General features: G+C 34.9%; 1 pseudogene across 1 annotated transcript; it reads left to right on the plus strand.

The window, feature by feature from the left end:
* Positions 1-219: 219 nt before the first annotated feature.
* On the plus strand, positions 220-24,277 carry LOC114297285 (glucose-6-phosphate/phosphate translocator 2, chloroplastic-like; annotated as a pseudogene). The gene is made up of 7 exons (XR_014336546.1): positions 220-232; positions 542-767; positions 1,442-1,654; positions 2,781-2,994; positions 20,900-20,971; positions 21,719-21,799; positions 23,796-24,277. The product of XR_014336546.1 is annotated as a glucose-6-phosphate/phosphate translocator 2, chloroplastic-like (transcript).
* The last annotated feature ends 1,632 nt before the right edge of the window (positions 24,278-25,909 follow it).

Raw genomic sequence — 25,909 nt, forward strand, 5'->3', positions numbered from 1 at the left:
TTTGAGGGTTGCTAGGTTTTGAAGGTAGGACTTGGAGAAAATAGATGAGTGGTGATAGAGGCAGGTATTGTCATAAATCCTAATTCATAATGTAGTAGGTATATAAGTTTAATTGTGAGATAAAGTATTTCAAAATTAATAATGTCTTTTAAAATAATTTTATTTCTAGTTATTATTGTTATAAAAAAAATTAAAAATCTAAAAACCTTTTCCCTGTAAAAACCTTTTCCCTGTAAGTTTTTTTTTTTTTTTTTTTGTTTTATCATATCTAGGGTTTTGTGACCTGAGTTTTGGTTTACTTTGTGTTTTTGTTATCTGGCTTTGGTGTAACTAGTGTTTTTATGATCTGGGTTTGGTGTAATTTTTATTTCTATGAAGTGTTGTTGTTGTTTTTGGGTGTTTGTTAGGTTGTTGGGGAACATACAATTGGGCGTGTGGAAGATAAACTGCGTTTTGGTGTAATTTGTGTTTTTATGATCCGAGTTTGGTGTAATTTGTATTTTTATGAAGTTTTTTTTTGCTGTTTTTGGGTGTTTGTTAGGTTGCTGTGGCACATACAATTTGGCATGTGGCTGCTACAGTGAGTATGTCAAAAATTGCAGTCTCGTTTACTCACATAATCAAGAGTGGTGAGCCTGCTTTCAGTGTGTTGGTCTCCAGGTTCCTCATGGGTGAGACATTTCCAGTGCCAGTTTACTTGTCACTTATTCCAATCATCGGCGGCTGCGGTCTTGCTGCTGTGACTGAGCTCAACTTCAACATGACTGGTAATCGGCTAATCCTCTTTGCCAAAAGTTGGAAAATCTTTATCATTTGATTCATTATTTTTTCTTATTTTCAACTTTGTTCCTCAATTTTGTTTTTTCCAAGTTTTAATCTGTTGATGGCAAATCTAGGGAAGCTAAAAAAATTAGGTCTCTAGTCGCAGAGTTTTCATTGTTAAAGACTCGTGCATCCAGAATTTTCCTTCAACTGGAGCTTAATGTAATTCTCGTGCTTTGTTTTTTCATTCAATTGGACTCATTTGAGGTGACTTTGTTTGGCTGTGTTTTTGGTTTCTTTTTATGTTTCATTTTCTGTAATACTTGCTACAAAATTTAAAATTTGATTTTTGTTGTCTTTTCTCAAGTTGATGGGAATCAAGGGGGGGGGGGGGGGGGGGATTAAATCCAACTGATATTGATGGCTTTGAACTTCCTTTTTCCCTTTTCCCTTTTTGAAACAATTATTGAAGTAAAATGTTGTGGCCACCTCATTTACTTCTCTTAATTGCTTCAGAAAAGTCACAAGTTTCTTGCTTAGTTACGACTTGGGTTCTAGGGTTTTGTGATATTCATCGAATTAGGAAAAAAGTGCTTGGGGTTGAACATAATTTTGTTTCTTTGTGCTTTTAGGGGTTGTTTTCTGATGCATAAATTTGGTTGTTGGCTGTCGATTTCAGGTTTTATGGGAGCCATGGTATCAAACATGGCGTTTGTATTCCGGAACATATTTTCCAAGAAGGGATGTCTTATGGGGGAATGAATTACTATGCATGTCTCTCTTTGTTGTCTCTCTTGATTCTCACTCCATTTGCAATTGCCGTGGAGGGACCACAGATGTGGGCAATTGGATGGGAAAAGGCTGTCTCCCAAATTGGACCCCAGTTCATCTGGTAATCACATGACAACTACCAACGCTTATTTCTTTGTACCCCTTGTTTTTATTCTACTTTGACTGTGTATTTTTGTAATTCCATGGTGTTGTTATATGTATACATACTAGAGGTTTTTAGCACACACTACGTGTGTAGAATTTGAAATAATTATGGCAGTTATTTGAAGCAGCTAAGAAATGAGAATCATTGCAGTTACTATGTATAGAAGTATTTTTGGTATACCAATGTCGTGATAAAGCTTCTTCTGAGTTGTGTGCTTTATATAATAGTATATATATATATATATATGAACTTGACCCTGGTAATTTTGAAGGATGAAGGAAACTTACGTGACTTATTTTGTCTAAATTTTGAAGATAATTACGTAAATAACTATTAAAATTTTCTCATCTTGCACTTCCAATTGTTCTTAGGCCATTTGCGACAATAACTTGCACATATTTTGTTGAAGGGCCCATCTTTGTAAAGTCTTGAACCTCTCTTTGGAAGATGCAACGCAAGCATTCGTGGTAACGCTGAGGATATATGGCCATATACGTTGGCCATGTTAGATTGTCATTTTCATTCTACCAAATCTTTTTTTTTTTTTTTTTTTTTTTTCAAAATTGAAAGTTTTAATCTTATGAGCATTGAAGATTAATTTTCTATTATAGGCTTGATTTTTGTATGATTGGAACAGCATGCATACTGTTGCTCGAAAATCTGGTAAAAGAAAAATATTGATCTTGCTTGAACCTTGAAAACTATAGGGTTCTAATGATTGATAAATTGGAAGTCTTTGAGGTTATAAATTATAATGACAAATGTTGCACCTTTCAAAGAAATTTGGCGAGCTGTTGACTCTTTTACATCTGTAAATTTTGTCGTAATATTGTCTTTTTAATCATGAGTGAATATTATCTTTCCTGGTCTTTGATTGCACACTAGTGGTTCACTAGTGTCATCTTTAAAACCACATTTTTTCATTCTTTCTTTTCTTTCAGATTTCAGATTTTGAATCATTGTATGAGCAAACTCTTTGTTTTGTTGTTCATTAATGAAGATTTGATATTTTCTTTTTTCTTTTGATTACTTTCACTATAATAAATTAATGTTTTGTGTGGCTGGTATTTGCACGTGATAGGTGGGTGGCAGCCCAGAGCGTGTTCTATCACCTCTACAATCAGGTCTCGTACATGTCCCTCAACGAGATTTCTCCCTTGACATTTAGCATAGGAAACACAATGAAGCGTATATCTGTCATAGTCTCCTCCATCATCATCTTCCACATGCTTGTCCAGCCTGTCAATGCTCTTGGAGCAGCCATTGCCATCCTCGGAACCTTCTTGTATTCGCAGGTAAAAATTACTCCTTTCCTTTTTATGAATTGAGTGTTTATGTTATGTCTATGATTGATAGCTCTAGACCTAGAAGACTCTTTCTTCCTAAGAAAATTTAAAATAAAATAATCCCCTTACGAATTATCTTTTTGACTAAATATGATTGACAAAGAGGTATGGACAAAATTGTATTTTCCTCCCTATGATCTTGGGTATTGTTGGAGACCAAACAAAGGATAGGGACCGTTCATGTAACAGTCTGGGCTTTTCGGAACTTATTGTTCATTCTGATTTCCGTCTTTAAGTGTCGTATGATTAATTCATTGCAACATCAATTCACTGCATAGTTCATTATTTCTTTCCCACGTATGGGCTGTTTGAAGTATTGTAATTTGTCTGCTAGCAGAATTTGGACCCTTAGAGCATCTCCAATGGCAAATACTGTAATAGCATTACCACTACTATAATTTGGCAATGAATAGCAGAAACTGGTATAATTGTAGCAATGGTGCTCCAATGGTCAGATGCCATTTTGGCAGGTCGTCCCAAACACACCAGTTTTTGTGTTTGGTTCTACAAAAATGGTGGTTTTACAAAAATTTATCTGTTTTGCTGGAAGGGAGGGAGTTTTTGCCTAAGTTGGCACATATGACAGCTTTGGCATTTCTCAAATTTGACAACTGCCATGTGGCACAATTAGAGCACCACTTCTTTTCTCTAATTGTCAAATTATAGCAATAGTAGCTCTAATGGCAAATCATTGGAGATGCTCTTAGGACATCCTTATGGGTGCTAAATTATAGTCATTCTGATAATTGGTCTTAGTTCCCGTATGTTTCATTTATTGCAACGTTGAGTTGCTGCATAGTTCATTACTTTCCAAATTTTGTGACTTCTTCCGCATTCATCATGTGTACCTGAAACAAGGGCTCCAGAATGTAAGTGACAACTGTATTGCGTGTTTTGTTTTTTATTTTTTTAAACACAGGCAAAGCAGTAAGAAAGCTGGAATCAGGAAATTTAGGTATGTTTTGTAACATAGATGATTTAGAGAAAATTTGTTGCGAAGATTTGTTCGGCTTGGACGATGATAGTAGCATACATTACCACCGGGGATCAAAGAAGGCAAATCAGGAGCTTTTCTTTTTGTAGATTACAATAATGAATTGGAGAGAACCTAATGCTATACACACTATAAATGTGATTAGGCAGTTTTGTTTTTTATTTTTATTTGTCTTTTTTCCTAGAGTCTTCCCCCTCATGAGGTGTGGAAGAGAATTCTTCAAATAATCAAGAACAATGACCAATAGTTTAATCTGTTTTGAGGCACTGCAATAACAATGAAATGAAATTACATGAAACATGCTTGAGCTGTGTACTTGACGAATGTATTAAGGTAATTGTTTTGCACACTAGGGCACCAAAGCATCACTGTTGGTAACCTCACCAAGCTTTTTTTTATGACATCATGCCGTCAGCCTGTTTTTAGAGCGATTTTAGGGAGCTGAATAATCCCTCCCCTTGTGATGACACTCTTGCGACTTTAAAACCACTCTTCAGATCAAGTGTTACTGTTTGGTCTAAAATCAATGAATAATATTATAGGTACTAATTAATGTATTAACTAGTATATTTACAGATGATGTGATATAATTTTAGAAGTTTTGAGTATTTGTAATTTGTATAATAAGTGGAGTCAGTAATATGACATAATACTAATTGGTACACTCATGTGTACACTAATTAGTGCATTTAACACCACTGAAAATCAATTGGTGTGCAGCAGGACTTCACATGGGGTGTTTGGGAACCTCCGTAAAAATCTCACTTTTTTCCAAACTTGTCTTTAATTTTCTTTTTTCAAAATTACGTTAATTTTTTTAATTTTTTGGTCTATCTTGTCTAGATGAATCTTAAAAACAAAAAAACAAAAATTGAAAAAATCTACAAAAAAAAAATAAAAATAAAATGCAACTAATTTTGGCCTTTATTTTTTGGGTCCTTTTTGGGCTTTTTTTTTCATTTTTTGTTTTCTCGGTCTAGTCAAGTAAAATCCAAAACTTAAAACCTTTTGACAAATTTAAAAAAAGAAAAAAGAAAAAAGAAAAAATCACTAAAGGTCAAAAAATGTCAATAAAAAAGTCATAAAAAAACAAATCTCAAACACCTTAATGTCGTGCCTGCAAGCTTATTTTAGGAAAGTCATAAAAATGATATTGTGTACCAACAATTATATTCTCTACCTTGTATTTCATGAGGATTTTTCAAGGTAGAATTTCCAGAGTGGTGTATAGATAAAATAATTTCAAAATAATAGAAATACAAGTTATTCATCCATAAATTTATGCAATAAAAATTAGGCGGTGTTTGGCAACAATTTTTTTTGGGTATTTTTTTTTTCACTAAAAGACAAAGTTTTTGCAAAATAAAAAAAAAACAAATCCAAATAAAATATCACATCAAACCTCATAATTATTTTATTTTTTCTCTCACAAATATCACATCTAACCACAAAAAAATTCAACTATCTTCCCAAACACCAAAATTTTTTTCTCCAATAATATCATACAACTAAAAAAACTTACATAAAAACCCACTTCCCAAACACCCACTTAGTATTATCATCATTTTGAAATTATTTTTTCTACTCTCATTTTTTTGAAATTCCCCCATTTTTCAATATTATTCAACAGGGAGCGTAAGAACAAGTATAACGCAAAGGGTAAAAATTTCAAATCATACCTTAGGTGATAGAAGCGAAGAATTTTGTGGGTAAATCACATGCTTCAATAAATGCGAACAACAAACTCCCAACAGTGGAGTGATACCACAATATGAGTATCACCCACACAAGTCACAGTGCAAAGGCTGGATTGTTCTCTTAATGGGAGAGAGTTAGAGAGAGAGTGTATAAAAAATGTTATGGGTAAAAAAAAAATCACATAACGTTTCTAATATCAATATCTTATACAAATATATAATCAGATATATAACCTTATATATCAATCTGTCCATAGCAGTTGATATGATAGATATAAATATCAAGAGTGGGTTATCCAAATTGGTTTTGAATTCAAATTCAAAACTTACATGGATAAGGTTCAAAAGGGTCATGAGTCATGCCACATGGGCGTCTAATTTCTAACATCTCCCACTCGCACATGAGTTGGCATGACACTGCCACATCTCTATCTCAATCTCCCCAAATATTAAACAATCATATACTAGTCAATGAACCGTGCGACCGTTGAGAAACACCTGCATGTGGGAGCTCTATATTAGAAACTCAAAATGAGCTAGCATAAAGACATCAACCCAAAAAGAATAGAAATAGTGTCTCATATACCCTAGACCCATCTAATTATATCGGCAAAAAAAAAAACATCTCTAATCCCTCAAAAAGAGCATGTTTGACTCTCTCAATTCTTGCAATATATTCACACTCAATTTGCCTCTCATACAGAGTGATGTGAGTTGCCGACAGTGAATATACAACAGTGGTGTAATATTAGATGATATTCCCTTTGCCCTCATGCCATTTAGTTTAGGATTGACCGCTTTCCCAGTGATGTCCCTTAAGGCCGAATCATACATGACCGCAGGCAACATATCAAAGTAGCAGAACATCAATCCCTTACCTTATAACATAGTCAAAGGTCACAAAAGGGTACATAAATGAAAGTCATATCAATAATGACACGTAAGACTCACATGGTGAGGAAACATGGATCCATTCTCTCACCTTATCACTCGGTCGCCAAGCACATATAGTATGAATACATGTTACAGTGGAGTAACTCTTCCAAAAAAGAGTGACGTCATACTCAATACACCGTACAGATATTAGTCTAGTCGTTTTCTAGTGCCTAACCCAAATTCTCTATTTGCTCGCCTTCCAGGCGCCAAATGAGATCTCGCATCTGGTTAATCATAACAGGCACAACATGGAAAGTGGGTACTAATATCCATGTTTGGTCCTTAACATGACCTCATCTTGGTTGTAACCAAGGCGACATACATAGTAGATAATTTAAGCCTCTATTGGCTCTAAATAAAAATAAACCACTAGTCTCATCCTTACTCGCTCCCAAACGCCAAGGGCAGCTCGTGTGAGTGAGCCAATCTTGCCTGTTGACATCATTATCTACTAATCATTATGACACAAACCATAATAATGTCAATATCCCACCATCTCACAACAAACAAGTGATCGATTTTAACAAACATGACCACAGCTTGCGCAATTCTAGATTCCAAACATAAGCCTTATCAGCACCTCTTGCGATAAGTATACACAACGGAATCCACCATGTGCGCCTCACATGAAGTGATTCAAGATTACTACCTCTTGCGCAATAATCTCTCTAAAGATATTTTGGTGACCAATTTGCGTTCATTCTAGATGCACCCAACTAGCGCATTGAATCTTACAATGGGCAAATTTATATACTACTAGTAAAGCATTCTATCCACAGTCTAATAAGCAAGGTCAATGTCTAAACAACTCAGTTGACCATTTACCAAAGATAACACTTATCATGCCGAATACACCCACATAGCGTACTTTAGGCTCCCACAACAAAAAAAAAGATCAAGGAATATAGGTCATCTGTTTCTCTCAGAGACAATCTGAGGATTCGCTCAATAGCTATGGCTCTGACTTTTAACGATAAGTAAGTCAATGGGTTTGCAATTTTGCATCTAGAATCATTCTCGGATATTCCTTATGTAAGTCATCAAAGACAAACTGGGAATTCTCCCAAAACAATCCCTAAGGATCATACATCCGAGCATATAAATTATATCACCCATGTCTATCATATCTAAAACAGAGGACTGCCCACCCTAGGTAGCGACAACCTTATAAATTCCTGGCTCATAATGACTAAGTAAGGAAAAATTTTTTTTGGACCATTGATCATGCCTCAGTGGTCTTCATCGATCATCGTTGGCCTATCATGGCTTGACGAAATCTAAGAACCATTATTTGGATAACTGTTTTAGGCTGTAAAAGATTTATTAGAACTAGCAACCTTTTTGCACTCCTAACTTTTCACCATAAAAGTAGAAGGTAAATTCCTACGGATCTGCTTATCCGATTCTCCAACGAGAAGTTGGGTCACAATGTCCACAAATCAATGTTCCGAACTTATGTCAATCATAACCTAAGTCGAAATAACCTCACTCCCCAAGAGGAAGTCTTCTCATGGTCTACACTTTTCTCAATGGTGCGACTTTTCGGTATCTAGCGAGCCTTATGCCTCAACAATGACTATCCAAATTGCGCATAACTTTAGAACAGTTTCACGTCATAATGGAAAGTCAACCAAATTATAGAAATGGTTAATCCTCAAAGACTTTGTCTTAAACCGCGCAACATTGATCCACTTTCTAAAAACAGGGGACTAGAGCCTTTGGCATTATCCTAGGTTCTTTATCATCTTGCGGAGCAATTATAAATGTTTCCCTCTCAATCACCCAATAATGATGAGGAAAATTTTCACATTCCCTACCACGCAACTAAGAATGTAGAGTATTCTTCTCTAATGGAGTAATCCATTAGTAGGCACATCGCTCCCACTGTCCCTAGGATATTGGAAATTTCTTTCCATTCTCAATTAGGCTACATAAAGCACTATACTTAGAATTCTCTATCTTATAGAGTTCCAAAACTCTATTCACGCCATCTTTACTAAGAAAACTTTACATGACTTAATTACACTACCACAAAGTTGTTTTGCCTATATGCACATGACCCGGAGGGTTTACATGACAGCATACAATTAATGCGCCATGGAACCCTAGGTCTTAACTTCGCAATCTTACGAGAAGTAAAATAAAGATAAGCTGCTTAACGGTTACAGATCGCCCATAGATGGCTCTTTGCTAACCCATTACTCAAATGGAGTGTAAAATCTGATATGGAGGGCCCTTAGTTAGAGATATAGGCAACAAACTAGTGCAATTCCCAATTGAGAAACATTTTGCGCCATCATCTACCTAACATTAACAATACTTAATTCCTTATCTCTACTACACCATTGTGTTGTTGAGTACTAGGAACAATCAATTTTCTAAGCATCCATTTCTCTTCACAGAGTTTTCTAAAATAACTCAAATAGATGCTCACCACCTTGGTCAAAACTAAAAACACGAAAGCTGTTATCTAATTGATCTCAATCTCATATGTGCAATGTCAAAAATCATCTCAAAACTTTTGACTTATGGGAGATCAAATAGTCTTGACTCAGATACGTATCGTAATCTATAAATGTGTCGAGATTGAGGCTTAGCTATCATACCCTTACACATATCTAGTCACAAATATCATAGTGGACTAAATGCGCCAATACAAATGACCTTCTACGGCTTTTCTACTTACTTGTGCGCAACCATTGCGAACAAAGTTACATATTTATATGAGAGCAGGATGTCACAAGCGAGTGGGTCCGAGAGGGCCTACTCAAACCATCCATGTCATCTTCTCATTAATGTGATTAAGTATAACAAACCACCAGTTTATGTCCAATGTCATAAACTAATTCCAATCATTCTAATGTGTGAGTTCTCGAAAACAAGTTTAAAAGGTTTAGGCCCAACTAGGTAATGACTCACGACTAATTCATGTTCACTAGATCATAAAAGGATGTCATGGAGATATCAAGTGCGCCTAAGTCGCAAATTTAACTAGTAAGTGCTAATCCCTTGCACCTTCAAGTCAATTTTATTCTCTATACACTTTATTGCATCTAGTTGAAAGATGATGATACTCCTCTTGTCATCTCTGTTTTTCGCTTCATAGTTACTTGCAATTAATTCTACTATCCACAAGAAGGAGAGAATAAGCTATTAATCTATGACAACTCCTGAAGTAACTTAAGCACGAATTATGCTAAAGAGTCTAATTCAACACAATGCTCTCACAAGCGATGTGTCAAAATCTTAGAGTCATTATAACCTTGTCGGCCTTGACCTTTTCATTGCTATGTTACAACATTTGCGCTTAGTGGTAAACATTATTCAAAACACGTTAGCCTAGCTAATGAATCATACAAAGAAGCACCTCCTCATGTCTTACACTTAACTGTGGAAACAGTGTCCAGACTTAGACAAGTTGGCAATGCTAATAGATTTTGCAGCCATTTGGCGCTAATCTTTTCACTTAGTGTTAATAGATTTTGCTACTACTAAGCGCTAATCTTTTAACTTCAAGTGATACTTCAATGCACATTATTATGGTGCGTGAAATTTTACTCCATCCACTCCCAATAATTAGGTAGAGAGCAAAACACTGCTGATACTGGCTACTCGTCTTACACTTAATGACTAACTCATTTAAGCTCGCATTTCTTGGATGACGTGACTCTTGAATGTTACTTCATCCAATGATGCAATATCATTACAAGTCAAATTACAAAGTCAATCCGCGCAGCTCAATAGTCAAGATCATATACAGATCTATTGAGGGCTTTCTAATTTCACAACTCCAAAACTCGCCAATCAAAGCTACGTAGCATGCCGCTAACCATAGCGCACACATTGGTTTTTATTGTGCCAAACAAGGCAACAAAACCACGACGACTTTAAGTCATATTTCCTTACTTTGGCTCAATTAAGGTCTGACCTAAAGTCTCCAAAACTTTCGCTTATCTAAAGAATAGGATTACACTGTTCACATTTGAACATCTCTACTAAGTCTAGGTCAACCAAATTAACTTCCATAAACTAAGTCAATTTAGAGAGAAATTCGCATTAGGATTAATTTGATTAGCATAATATAATTTTACCGCAAAAATCTAAATTAAATAGTGACAGTATTACACAAGTTGCAAGATCGAAAATCCGCTATGCTCGTAATCATCTCTTGTGCCACAAGTGACAATTATCCAAAATTTAATTTAATTTATGCGCAAAATATTAGTTTTCGGAAGTAAATCTACAAAGATTTCTCTCAACCGAACAACCTCCCATTGACTATGGCATATCTAAAAGTATGATAAAATATTCTAATTCCGTACAATAGCATCATAATGTGGGTTTACAATCAACTCATGCTATGTTACAATTAATAATGGAATTTAAACAAATAAAAAATTAATCATGCTATTCGAATCACAATATATTAGAAATTCTTGGCAAAAAATAACAATATGCTGTATTTAATATTCAGATTATGCCATTACAGGAAATATATCACTTCTGAAATTTTCTGAAATTTTTTGGTATTTTTTGGAATTTTAAATAATTAATAAACACACATGAAATCATAAATAAATATTCCAGAATCTGGAAAAATGCAACAACCATACCAGTAAATAGTAAACCATTACAGTGGTCTATAGTAAAAATTTCAGCTCCAGAAACTTAATCATGCAACACCAGATGCATTTTAAAGCAGAAATAATGAATTATTATTTCAGGAAAAATATTTTTTATTTTCATAAAATTTTGAAAATTTTACAGAAGATAGAAAATTTAATTATGAGTCTAATAGTACCAACCATGTTTAAAACAAAGCTATAACGAATTACTTATGACCATTTAACGCAATTCTGGATTTAAAAAAAAAAACAAATAGACCCTTACACCCAGCTGTCAAACCAACCAAGCCGGCGCGGAAAACGGCACGGCTCGGCTCGGCGCGCTGCTCGCGCGTGGCAGCGCACGTGGTGTGGCTCGAAGCGGCGCGGCTTAATGCGCGCATGGAAGGGCGCAAGTCGCCCGCGTGGACGACGCAGACAGCGCTCGGGAAGCGCGCCTGGCGCGTAGTGACACGTGGCGCGCGCGTGGCAGCGTTGACGTCATCAGATGGCGTGTGCGGATCACGTGCCGCCTTCCAAGGTATTTTCTGGTCCGATTTTGGTACTGTCGGACTCCATTTGTCAAAATAAAATCAATAGTGGTATCAAAAATTAAATTTAAGAAACCCAAATAATATGGTGTATTATTTCTCTCTCAAATGAGAGTGGAAGTGCAGAAACTCTGCACTTCATCTTCTTCCTTAAGCCACCAAAAAAATAAAACGAACCTAAATTAGGGTTTGATGTATCTCATCAACCGTAAATCCAAATCTAACAAATAATATATCGTTTTGAAGGTCTCGAAACAAGGATTCTAAATATGTAAGATTTGTAGACTGAAATTAAAGCATGTAAAATCATCATGCATGTAAAGTTTTGAAAATATAAAATGGGTCTAAATTTTTCTTGAAATCTAACCGTTGGATTTTTATGAAAGTTTGCATATATGTTCTACATTAAATATACTACAATATATATAAATTTCAGGTTGATTGGAGATAGCTCGAAAAATTATTAATTTTCATGAATATATCGTGTATATATTTATATAAAATTATACACCTATTTTAATGCATAAAAATAAGCACGAAAATACCCATTAAAGCTCTGATACCAATGTAAGAACAAGTATAACGCTGCGGGTAAAAATTTCAAATCATACCTTAGGTGATAGAAGCGAAGAATCTTGTGGGTAAATCACGTGCTTCAATAAATGCGAACAACGAACTCCCAGTGGAGTGATACCACAATATGAGTATCACCCACATAAGTTACAGTGCAAAGGTTGGATTGTTCTCTTAATGGGAGAGAGTTAGAGAGAGTATATAAAAAATGTTATGGGTAAAAAAAAATCACATAACGTATCTGATATCAATATCTTATACAAATATATAAGACCATCTCCAACGGTGAACCAAACTTTGCATCAGATTTGAAATTTGGTGAAAAAGTCATTTTTTGGAGCTCCAATGGTTTCACCAAATTGGTATCAAAATGAGAATGGAACAAAAAATTCATCAAAGTGAGAACAGGTTTTAGATTTCACCAGTTCACTGTGCGTTACTGTTGAGGTGGGCCAACCGGTCAACCAATCGGTTGTTCGGCCGGTTGACCAACCGGTCGACCGGTTCCCTTTCAAATAAGTAGGTTCAAACCGGTCAAAAAGGTTTAAATAGGTAATAATAATAATAATAATAATAATAATAATAATAATTTTGGCCCTACCGGTTGACTGGCCGGTCAACCAACCGATCGACCACTTCCCTTTTGATGCACGGTTGGGGCAAATGGTATCAGATTGAGAAAATTGACTTTTTTTTACTCAAATTTGGTGAAAATATTGGTTCACCGTTGGAGATGCTCTAATAAGATATATAACCATATATATCAATCTATCCATAACAGTTGACATGATAGATATAGATATCAAGAGTGGATTATCCAAATAGGTTTTGAATTCAAATTCAAAACTTACATGGATAAGGTTTAAAAGGGTCATGGGTCATGCCACATGGGCGCCCAATTTCTAACAGGAAGAAATTACCAAAACAAAATCTTCCACTTGGAAAAGAAACATCAGCAAAGTTCATTGAAAACACAAGACAGACTAGATTAACCCATGTCCCAAAATTGTGCTTACATATTCAACAGAAAAAACAAAACTTGGTTTCATTGATACAATGAACAACTCCTTTCAAGCAACAGGACACTTGAGAGAGAGATTTCTGTAGATCCTATTCAACTTGCAAATATTTAATGGCAGTCTGAACGTCCTTGTCTCCTTTACCACTGCTGTTGAGCACAACCTTAGTTCCATTGGAGAGGGTTGGACACAGCTTCTCCAGATATGCAAGAGCATGAGATGTCTCCAGAGCTGGGATTATACCCTCTAGTCGAGATAATCTCTTAAAAGCTGCACGCAAAGAGCACAAAAACAGTGTAATGGAAATGACAGAGGAATAATGGTGGGGAGAGAAACCCCGGCCTTTAATAACAATTAACTACAGATAACTGTGGAGGCTGATTGAGGGCGAATAATTTGTCAAAAATTCTCTCAACAAAAGTGCATGTGGAATCGGCCCAAAACAAGAACACTAATCACAGTCAACCAGCCCCAAATAATTAATGAGCATCATAAGCAATAATGCAGATCCTAAAAAGTAAAGCTAAATGCAATTTCCATACCTTCCAAGGCCTCTTTGTCCGTAATGCTATAGTATTTAGCATGTCCTATGTCTTTCAAAAAGCTTTGTTCTGGTCCAACTCCAGGGTAGTCCAAGCTATTTTTAGTTAGGCAGAAAACATCATGGCTAGGCCAATGATAAAAGGATCAATAAGATTTCTTTACCCCGCACTAATGGAATGGGGCTCAACTATTTGCCCATCTTCATCCTGCAATAAGTAGCTCATAGCTCCATGCAGCACCCCAACCTCCTCTTTTGTCAAGGTAGCGGTGTGCTTGCCACTATCCAATCCGAAACCTGCAGCTTCCACACCTATCAGCCTAACATCTTCGTCATCAATAAATTCATGAAAGAGTCCCATGGCATTGGAACCTCCACCAACACATGCAAAAAGAATGTCTGGTTTCCCACCCCATTTTTCCAATGCTTGTTTCCTAGTCTCTTTAGCAATCATCGCATGAAACTCTCCTACCATCATGGGGTATGGATGTGGCCCGGCAACAGATCCCAAGATGTAATGGGTTGATTCCACATTAGTCACCCAGTCCCGTATAGCTTCTGATGTAGCATCCTTCAATGTGGCTGCTCCAGAATGAACTGCCCTAACCTACTATAACGAAAAAATTGGAACTTTTTGTCTAAAGAAGCATACTCATAAAAATAACTGCATTATGGATCACACTAGGGTGAAACTGATTCAAACAAATATGCAAGCCACTTGAATGGCAAAGGGAGAACTAAAAAAAGTAGTTTAGCAGAATTGACAATGGAATCTAAATAAAAAAACGGTAACTTGGCAAATGAAGACAAGACATCTCCTGCATTAGCAAACATAAGGATAGTTCAGCACTATTCAGGTCATACATAATGCTATGGTTAACAACAAAATATAACCATCAATTGATAAAATAAAAATTTTATAGAAGAAAAAAAAAACAAAGGAAGAACAAGTTTAAATTTCGAAATAAAATGCCATAGAATCAGAACTGCTACACAGACTTCAACATTGTAGTTGAAGATTGAGACAATTTTGCAAATGAGACAACCATTACTCAGTAGAAATAAATAATAAAAACCATTTTCCATTTTAATCTTTGAAACTCACAAATTTATTGCTACGTTTTGCAAAGTGTATGCCATTCTAAACCAGAAAACACAGGCTCAAAAATTCTCAGTTATTGAGCACCCATATAAATAATACACTCTAAACCAAACTGGGCACATACAGTAGCATTGGCAACTCCATGGAAATGTTAATGTAACGCATTACATTGGTGTGCTCTATGGTTGATGTTAATGTAACACTTACGTAAACCCAACCGCAGCAATACCAAATGGAAATGTTAAAACTTGCCTTCCACATTTTTTTTTTTTTGGTTACAGGAAAATCCTCCCTACTCTCCCGCAGGTCCAAGGCATCACCCCTTGCAGAGATCACCAGGGTGTCCTGTTAACCGTTTCAAGTGCAGAGACTATAACCTGGGAACTTGCCCCGACCTCCCAAGACAAGTTCCGCTTAAGTCAGGACTCGCACAGCGAGGGAGCATTGAACCCACACCAAGTGCTGATTAGACAACTTGAGGTCCAACTTAACCAACTGTGCTTCGCCCAGGAGATTGGTCCAAGAGGGAGGGAATTAAACTTGTGACCTTGGGGCTTAAACCCCAAGGCTTAACCACAATGCCACCCACCCTTGGGTTACTTGTCTTCCACATTGATAGCCAAACATCAAGTAACAGAATCCCTCTAAATCTGCTCACAATGGATAAAAATGTAAACTCCATCCATATCCTACCAATTTAAAAATGGTGATTCTACTTATACCACTATTCAATCTCTTTACACCCTCTATCTTATTACACCAATGTAATTCTCATTACAACCCCCAATATATTACCAACACTAACCCTAAATTAACTATTTCATCTCTTTACACCACTAATTTTGATAACACGGTGCTAAATTATTCTGGTGTCATGTTACCGGAAAAAATAGATCTCTCCAGCATTTTGTTGCTATACATTTACAGAGACACTTTCTTCCAATTAATGATTTTTTAATTTGTGGTGGGCCTGTTCGGTACAACCCTAATTAATTTGAATTACTCCAATGCCATGTTACCGAACAATATTTTTTTTCCAGCATTGTGTTTCCGTCCAATTAGATGATAACAAAAAATTATTTTGGGTTACTTGTGACATGCATGTTTAATGACAGTGTTTGGGACCTTGGTTTTTGGATTTTTTTTTTTTGTTTTTTTTTCACTACGAGACAAATGTTTTACAAAACTAAAAAAAATCAAATCCAAACAAAATATCACATCAAACCCCATAATCATTTCACTTTTTCTCTCACAAACATCACATCCAACCACAAAAAAATCTATCTTCCTAAACACAAAAAAAAAAATTCTCCAATAATATCTTACAACTAAAAAAACCTACAAAAAAAACTCACTTCCCAAACACCCACATTGTTATACAAATGAGATTACTCTAGTGTCACGTTGCCAAACTACAATAGAGTTGTTTAGGCTCTCGTCGCTGTACATTAAAAGATTTAGTTTTTCCTTGAAGCATCCATTTAAAAAATTCATAAATCAAACATGCATCCGTAAAATCATACATAAAAAGTATCCATAAAATTATTCATAAAAACATCAAGTGTACGAATATTCATAAAATATCCATAAAATCTGTCATTGTTTGTATCCATTAATCAAACATATTATCACAATTCGTCTTGGTAATTTATAGGTAATTTTTCTCCCATAATAGAAATAGACATCCACACTTTTTAGAACCTGTCAACCTCAATTGTTCCCCCTTGATCTTCCTATTTTCTTTATAGTAACCACTTCTTTTACAAGCAAGTGTAAGTCATGATTTTTTGCCATTGTCTCCTGCATCTAATGTCATTATAACAATAACAAATTTAGTCTTCTTCCCAACGTCAGAAGCCCATTTAATTAATACTTCACGACTACGAAAAATCTAAAGATAATAAATTCATTTATACGTCAAATTATTAATTAAACTCAATACAAATTAAAAATAAGAAAAAATCGTTTTCATAAAAAAAAAACTAAACAAATCTCGTTTGTAATGAATTCATGACTAGAGTTTACTAATATTGCAGTACTTGTGTTGTTACAATGAGTATAAGTATAATCCTTTCAGGCAAAAAAATAAAAAATATAAAAAAATGAAACTGAAAATACATGGTAATGATAAGCTGAACAAATTAAAAAAATTCGGTTTGGGGTTACCGGAAATATATCTTTTCACTACAAGAAAACTGGGTATATGAGACGGAACTATTTGCGACGGCACACTTGCCGTCTCAAAAAAGCAAAGTATTTGCGACGGCACCATTTGCCGTCTCAAAAAAGCAGAGCATTTGCGACGACACTATTTGCCGTCTCAAAAAATGGGAGTATTTGCGATGGTATTTTCTGCCGTCGCAAATACTTTCATTTTTTGAGACGGCAAATAGTGCCGTTGCAAATGCTCTGCTTTTTTGAGACGGCAAATGGTGCCGTCGCAAATACTCTGTTTTTTTGAGACGGCATTTTCTGCCGTCACAAAAAGTGACTTTTGTGTTTTTTTTTAGTGAATATTTTTAAAATTTTAAATATTTTTTTTAGATGTACCTTACTTAGATGTATCTAAAAAATAAAAAAAATATGAAAAAATATTTTTAAAAATTAATAAATACATAAAAATACAAAAAAAAATGTATTGAATTATGGTATTTTTTTTGTATTTTTGGTATTTAGTGAATTTTTAAAAGATTTTGGTGATTGTGGTTTTGAGATAGCTTCATATATATACAGTCACAAAATGGTTTGAATAAATTCAACGGTATTTTTCTGTCGCAAAAAAAATTAAAAAAAACAATGTCGTCTTACTCTTTTGATATAACATTTATCTCTTCATTCATTTTTTCATCTTCCTGTCTCTCTGTCTCTATCTCTCTCTCTTCTCTTTATCTCTTTTCATTCATTTCTCTCTATCTCTATCTCTTTCTTTTTCTATGTCTGCCTGTTTCTCTCTCTCTCTCTCTCATTTTCTCTCTGTGTCTCTCGCCTATCTCTCTTCTCTCTATCTCTCTCATCTGTCTCTCTCGCTCATCTCTCTTATCTCTATCTCTCTCATTTCTTTTTTTTTCTCTCTCTTTCTCTCTTTCTCTTATCTTTCTATCTCTCTCTATCTCTCTCGCTCATTTGTTTTCTCTTTCTGTCTCTCTCTTTTTCTGTGTCTCTCTCTCGCTCATCTCTTTTCGCTCTATTTCTCTCTTTTTTTGTCTATCTCTCGCTCATCTCTTGTTTCTCTCTCTTTTTCTATCTTTCCATCTCTCTCTTTGTTTCTCTCTTTATCTCTTTTTCTGTCTATCTCTCTCTCCCTGTCTCTCTCTCACTCATCACTCTTCTCTCTCTCTGTGTCTAATTGTCTATTTGTCTATTTCTCCCTCACTATGTTCGCCTTGCTCACTCTCTTACTCCTATCTTCTCTATTTATCGAGCTCCTTCTCGATTTATCGATCCACTATAAGAAAATACACTTTTAGCAACCACTTTGTTTATCTCTCTCTCTCGCTCATCACTCTATCTCTGTGTCTCTCTCTCTATCTCTCTTCTTTATCTGTCTCTCACAAAATTAAAATATTTTAAAAATATTTAAATATTTAAAATATTTAAAAAATTGATTTAAATTAAGTTTTGAACAGAGTTTTGAATTATCTGTCTTCTTTATTTATTAAGCTCCCTATCGATTTATCGATCCACTACAAGAAAATGCACTTTTAGCGACCACTTTGTCTCTTTTTCGCTCATCACTCTGTCTCTCTATCTCTTTTCTCTATTCGTCTCTCACTCATCTTTCTCTCTCACTACCCATCTTCTCTACCACATTTACCACCACTGCAAATGCCATTCAACTACCACCACTCTTCTCTTTTTCTCTTTCACTCATCACTCTTATTTCTTTGTCTGTTTGTCTATTTTTCTGTTTGTCTGTTTGTCTGTGTGTCTTTCGTTCATCTTTCTTCTCTCTATCTCTCTCATTTGTCTTATCTCTATGTCTCACTCACTCGTCTCTCTTTTCTCTATCTCTCTCATCTCCTTTCTCTCTCTGCTCTCTCGCTCATCTCTCTTCTCTCCATCTCTCTATTTTTCTATTCTCTCTATCGTTCATCTTTTTTCGCTCTCTTTCTATATGTCTCTCTCATCTCTTGTTTATCTCTATTTTTCTATATGTCTCTCTCTATCTATTGCTCTCTCTGTCTCTCTCTATATCTCTTTCTCTCTTTATCTCTCTTTCGCTCATCACTCTGTCTTTCTCTCTCTCTTCTATCTGTCTCTCACTCATTTCTCTCTCTCACTACCCATCTCTTGTACCACCTTCACCACTACTACAAACACCATTCCACCACCACCATTACTTCTACTGTAGCCACTTCACCTCTACCACTACCATTACTACTACTATCGCCACCACTCCACTACCACCACTACCACTACTACTACCATTACCTCTCTTTCACCCCTGCCACTCCATTTACACTACCACTACCACAACTTCACCACTAATCTCTTTCGCCATCACCACCACCACCACCACCACCACCACCACCTTCACTACTGCTGCCGCTCCTTTTCCTCTACCACAAAAAATTAGTTCATAATTTTTAGTAATAAAAAAAAATAGGCCGCAGAAAAATATTTTTCATTGACTACAGAAAATTAACTTTTATTTTAGTGAAAATATTTTTCATTAAAATATATATGAAACAAATCAACCTTAATAACGGAAAGAAAATAAAAAGTTATTATTTATTTATTTTTATTATTTAAATATTTATTTATCATGAATTTTTTTTTCCCATCCCGCCCGCTCGGTTCCCCTCATTTTTTTCATTCCCGCGCCCCAAAATCCCCAATCTCTTTAGAACAAAAAAAAACCCTAAATCTAATCGTCTCCCTCACATCACTCTCTCAGTCGCCTCTCTCTCTCTCTCTCACCCTCTCGTTTATCTCTGCACAGATCTCGTTCATCTCTGCACCGATTACTCTCTCACTCTCTCACTCTCTCGTTGTTCATCTCATCGATTCGCACCGATCATCGCACCGCCGATCTACTCACAGGTAAACTCTCTCTCTCAATCTCTGTCTCTCTCTCTCTCGGCCCGATGGTTGTTTTATATATATATATATATATATCTGAGATATATATATATATATCAGATATATCTCTGATCTAATCTGTCTCCCTCACTCTCTCATCTCATCAGATCAGTCTCATCTCTGTCCCTCCCTCTCTCACCCCGATAGACTCACACTGTCTCACAGATAAGCCTCTCTCTCTCTCTCTCTCTCTCTCTCTCCCCCCTGATCTCTCATCTCTGCACTGCACCGATCGAATCTGTGTGTGTAATGTCTCCTTCATTCAGTGATGTCTGTAATGTCTGTATGTTAATCTAAATCTGAAATGTTGATCTTAGTTGATCACACTGTGTAATCTGAAATCTGATCTTAGTTGTGTCTCACACTGTGTAATGCTGATCTTAGTTGTGAAATCTGAAATCTGTATGTTAATTTTATTAATTCTGAAATCTAAATCTGAATCTGAAATATGAATTTGTTTTGTTTGATCTGAAAATTGATTCTGATTGTTAATTGATAAGCATGCTAAATTTTTGAGAAGAACAGAAGGGCAAACCCCAACGGAAACCTTTCACCATGCCACATGTTTGGAGCAAGGTTGCCAAACTTTTACATTTTTGTATTATGGCATAGCTAAAATTTGACAATGACATTCAACATTGTGGATGCTCTAATATAGCATTTGAAATTGCACTGATTTTATCCCAATGATCCCACGAGTTTGGTTTGATAAGGAGATCATCTTATGACTATTTGTTTGCCATCCTTGATTATAGATCAATGCGTACAGACTTTCCTATTTTTGGAATAACAATGATAAAGTTCAAGAAGCGCTCCATATCCGAAAGGTACATTAGAAATTATTTCTTTAGAATCAAATTTTTAAATAGCTGTATTAGAAGAAGAATTCTTATTAGTTGCAATATAACAGTATTGAGTGGATTGGTAACTTAAAAAAAGAAAGTTGAAGGGAGTTTACTATAACAGTATTTGGTAAAGGAGATCATCTTATTAGAAATTCAGAGATTTGGTAACTTAAAAACATGCCATAGTTGAAGGGAGTTTACTATAATTTTTTCCTTTTTAAAATATCATTAACTGCAAAAATAAAAAAGAAAGTGTTTTGTAGTAGTCTACCTGTCGTATCATTATGAACCAATGGTATCGGTTATAATTGATACGTATTTTGAATTGGTTAATACATGCTTGTCTATATTTAAACCTTGGACCGTTATGTTCTTTGAACTGTCACCTCAAAATTTAAAAAATTTGTCTTTTACTTTGAACACCGACCTTAATCTCAATTCTATCATTATCTCTAACATTTGAAACCCTAATCCTAGCACTTACTTTTACTTTTGGCAGTCCCTCCCCCACATTTTTTGCCACTCCTCAACCCGTCCAAGCCAACCCTGCTAGCCCTAATTTGAACACCATCCTTAAATCTCAATTCTACTATCATTCTTAACATTTGAAACCCAAATCCTTAGCCTCTACCTTCAATTTCTATGGCACCATTGCTCTTGTGCCCTCTTTTAGCTGGTGAATGTGAATTGGAGGATGATTTTGATGTCAACGGTGATAATTCTGCCCAGCTTCTTGCAGCCGCAAATGCTGCTAATAATGCTCAAGCCATCATCACAACACTTTTGGAGGAGTATGAGAACATTTTTGATGTAAGTTGCTCTTAATGTGATTTTTTATTTTGTTTAATAAAGGTGCAGCTGTTTAAATACCTTCTTTGTGATTTCTATTTCTATTTCATACATCATGGGTCTTGGGGCATGTGCATGTGTCCATTTTCTCACTAGTCCCATTTTATATGAGATATATGTGTCATTTGGTGTAGCTTATAATGCTGTTTATAGTTTTATTTTTTTTTAGTTATAATTTTGGAAGTTGCCAAAGTGTTCGCTGTAATTTTTGCTTATAGCCTATAAGGCAAAAGAACTTTTAATATGCGAAAAAAAGCTCATAATTTGGAAGCTAGGGAATGGGTGATTTTAGTTTTTTAGTTGCCAAAGGGGCTGTTTGGGAAGTGAGACTTTAGCCTAATTTTGGCTAAAATTTACAAAAAGACAAAATAGGTTAAAATAGCCAATAAGACAAAATGTTACATAAAACCCATAATCATTTCACTTTTTCTCTCACAAACATCGCATCCAACTACAAAAAAAATTCAATTATCTTTCCAAACACACAAATTTTAGCCTACTAAAATAGCCAAAAACTAAAATAGTCTACTAAAATAGCAACTTCCCAGCTGATCAAAAAAAAAAAAAAAAAAAAGCAAGCAACTTCCCAAACACCCACTTTATACAAGTCATGATTCATTTAGAATTTTTGGTTGTCATGCTGAACATCTATTGGTGTGGTTGAAGGTGCAAAAATCAACTTTGATGTAGATAAAAGAGGAGCTAGATGGAAAAATCTTGAAATTAAGAAGCTTGTTTGTGCCTTCTTCATTTTCATTTTTATGAGGCAGTTGACGGAGATCATCAAAATATTAAATATGATGTTGTTGAAAAAGTTAGTGGAGACAAATAGAAATCAATGGTAGAACATGCGAAAGTGTCTTATTTGGAAAGAGGCTTGAAAGAGAATGAGAAAGACACTTTTGTGAAGTTGGTGCAAATTGAACCATAACCTATACTTTTATAGTGAGGAACCTCAAGAAGTAAAAATTTTATGGTGCTCCTATTCAGTGAGGAACCTCAAGAGTCCAAACAGAACAAGTAATAAATAATTGGGTAGAGCTGAAGAAAAATTAAATGATGAAAAGTTAAATTCTATGTTTATTTCATTACCCAATCATTAATCAAGGATAAAGGGGGCAACATTTTGGATTCACTTGGACATAGCCCAGCCACATGTGCTTGTCACACATACACAGTGAGATAGAGAATAAATGTTACTTTAGTTTATAATATACTGAAAACTATGAAACACAAAGTCACCCAAGGAAATGTTCTCAGATTGCTTTTTTAGATTCATTTCTGTACTTCCTTATGTGCTCTGAGACTTGTGATCTGAAACCCATGAAGCTTTGAATGGATATGGATTGAGGTTTTCTGTTCTAAGGCAAGTCTTAATCCTTTAAGCAGATTGTGTTGTTAATAGATTCTCTTTTCATCTGTAAGTTAAAAACTCTCTCTTTAAATTAAGAAACCTTTTTTTGACGTCCTTTACATAGATTGAAAACATAAAAATAAAAATAAGAAAAGAAGAAAAGAAAATAAGAGAATGATGATTTCTTAAGAAATATATTTGAAGGGATGTTGGGGGGTGGGGTGGGTGGGGGTTAAGAGTATATCATAAGGTCAAGGGTTGGAGAATTAATTGAACAAAGAAGGAAAGGACTGTTTGGGTCCTTTGGGATGCTGTGAACAGTGCCTTCAGAACAGTACCTTAAGATCAGGTTTGGTTGAGAAACTAAATAAGAGGAAGACTAGGGATTTAGTGCTCACTTTAGAGATTATATGAGCTGAATGATTAGCTGAATAGTTTCACAGATCAAAGAATAGAAACAACAATTATTTAAAATGTAATAATTTGTTTTTAACATTCATTTATTTCTTTAAAAAATGTGATTTGTTCTTTATTATTTAGACATTTAACCAGGTCTGACAGTGTTATTTCCTCATTATTATGTTTGTTTTTTTGTTCATTTAGGCTTTTGGAGGTGATGATTCAGATGTTGGATCCCCCAGGATTAATCTCACAGCAACAGCAAAATCAAATCCTCCTGTAGATTCTCAGTCACTTAGAGAGTCTGACATTCAATTAAATGAGCAACAAGGCCAACAGAATCCAAGCGTAAATGAGATGGACAGTCCTAGTATTGTACCTGGTAGCGAGTCTCATCGATCAATGGGGGAAATATTATCTGCTATGGATCAAGGATCAACCTGCTTTGATACCATGTCACTAAAAGACATAAAAAATAAATGTTGATCAATATAGAAGAACCATGGAGGGAGAAGAACAAGAGGTTTACATGCCTTTCTAGGACTATGACGTTTCCCTTCACCTGTCTCCTTATCTATCTTATGTTACATCTGGTCCTTCTTTTATTCTTAAGAATATGCTTTGTTGCTGACTTGGTACTCTCTGTTTTAATTTGGCAATTAAAAATCTCATGATCCATTACACAATTGGTTGCATTATGTTTTTGATCTTAGGTTTAATTAATTTGGTGATGATATTTTAATTGGATCAGAAGATTTAAATGCTGCTAATAATGCTGCTAATTTAGTTGAATATTCGTCAGTTGTTCCTGATGACAACGTAAGTGTTCTTTCCACAGTCTTCATTGTCTTCATTACTGGTGTTTAAATAGTTGGTTTCTCCAAAAGATTATAATTTGCAACTGTTATCTATTTATTTGTAGGTCAAAAGGATAAATTTTGCCGAGGGAAAGATCTGATTCTAGAAGTAAGGAATTTGCAGCTTGATTTTTGAAGTAGGCTCAAAATTGAGATCTTGTTGGAAATTTTTTAATTTTTGTAAGAGCATTTAAATATCCAATGTGCTGATTGGTGAATTTTAGATTTTATTTTATTATTTTATTTTTTTTTAAGATTTGGGTGAATTTTATAATTTAAATATGCTTTTATGAACATGTACAGTTTAATTGTTCTTTGTAAACTATTGAATTTGATGGTTTGATCAATTTTTATTTTTATTTTCTGTTATGATGTTTTTGTGAATGGAATGTAAATAATTAGCTCTTAGAGAGAGAGACGGCACCACCGTCGGAAAAAATAGAAAATTTTAATATTTTTATTAATTTTGTTACAGGGTTTACTTTTTGCGACGACATTATACTGTCGCAAAAAATAGAAATTTTATTATTTTTTAATATTTTTTGCGACGGCATTACACTGTCGCAAAAAATAGAAAATTTCATTTTTTTATACTTTCTGCGACGGCACCACCCGTCGCAAAAAACAGTGTTTTTTTTTTTAAAAAAGACTATTGGCGACGATGTTTTTTGCCGTCTCAAATAATGTTTTTAGCGACAGTAAAATAGGGCCGTCGCAAAAAAGTCAAGAAATTTCAAACGTTATTAGCGACTGCACGGTACCGTCGCAAAAAGGCAAAAATGCCGTCGCAAAACATTAGCGACGGCACTTACCGTCGCAAAAACTCTTTTGCAACCCCTGCAGTTGCGACCCCCCTCTTGCCGTCGCAAAAAGTTATTTTGCCGTCGCAAAAAGTATTAGCGACGGCATTAGGAGTATTAGCGACGGTATTTTACCGTCGCAAAAAGTCAATTTTTTTTGTAGTGTTTATTCGATAGTTGGTTGCCAGACTTATATTTTTTGTTCGGCAATGTGATGTCGAACTATTTTATTTTGTTCGATTTCAAACCACTGAACGAAAGTCGAACACCAATCCAGAAAAACGAAATAAAAACCTACCAAATAAATATAAAAAAAAAACTCACAATTTCACTTTTTTTATGGTTTTTCACCATCGTTTCTTCATCTATTGCTTTCTTTAATGATCAAAATACTATAATTCTCACTTTTTGAAAAGAGATGTATAAGTGAAGAAAAATTAAGAAAGGAAAAAGGGGAGTAGAGATTGAAAACTAAGGGGTATAAGGAGATAACAAAATATATTTAATTTTAGTGTTTTGTCTTTAAAGGTAATCTCACACATGGATAAAATTGAGAAAAAAAAAAAAAAAAACTCATATGATGTAAAGAAGTAAAATAGTGGTGTAAGTAGAATCACTCATTTAAAATATTTTTTACTAACAAAATAGGACCAAATGGTGC

Source organism: Camellia sinensis, chromosome 7 (genome assembly GCF_055761805.1).
Source record: "Camellia sinensis isolate YWXY chromosome 7, ASM5576180v1, whole genome shotgun sequence".
In the NCBI taxonomy this organism is placed as follows: Eukaryota; Viridiplantae; Streptophyta; class Magnoliopsida; order Ericales; family Theaceae; genus Camellia; species Camellia sinensis.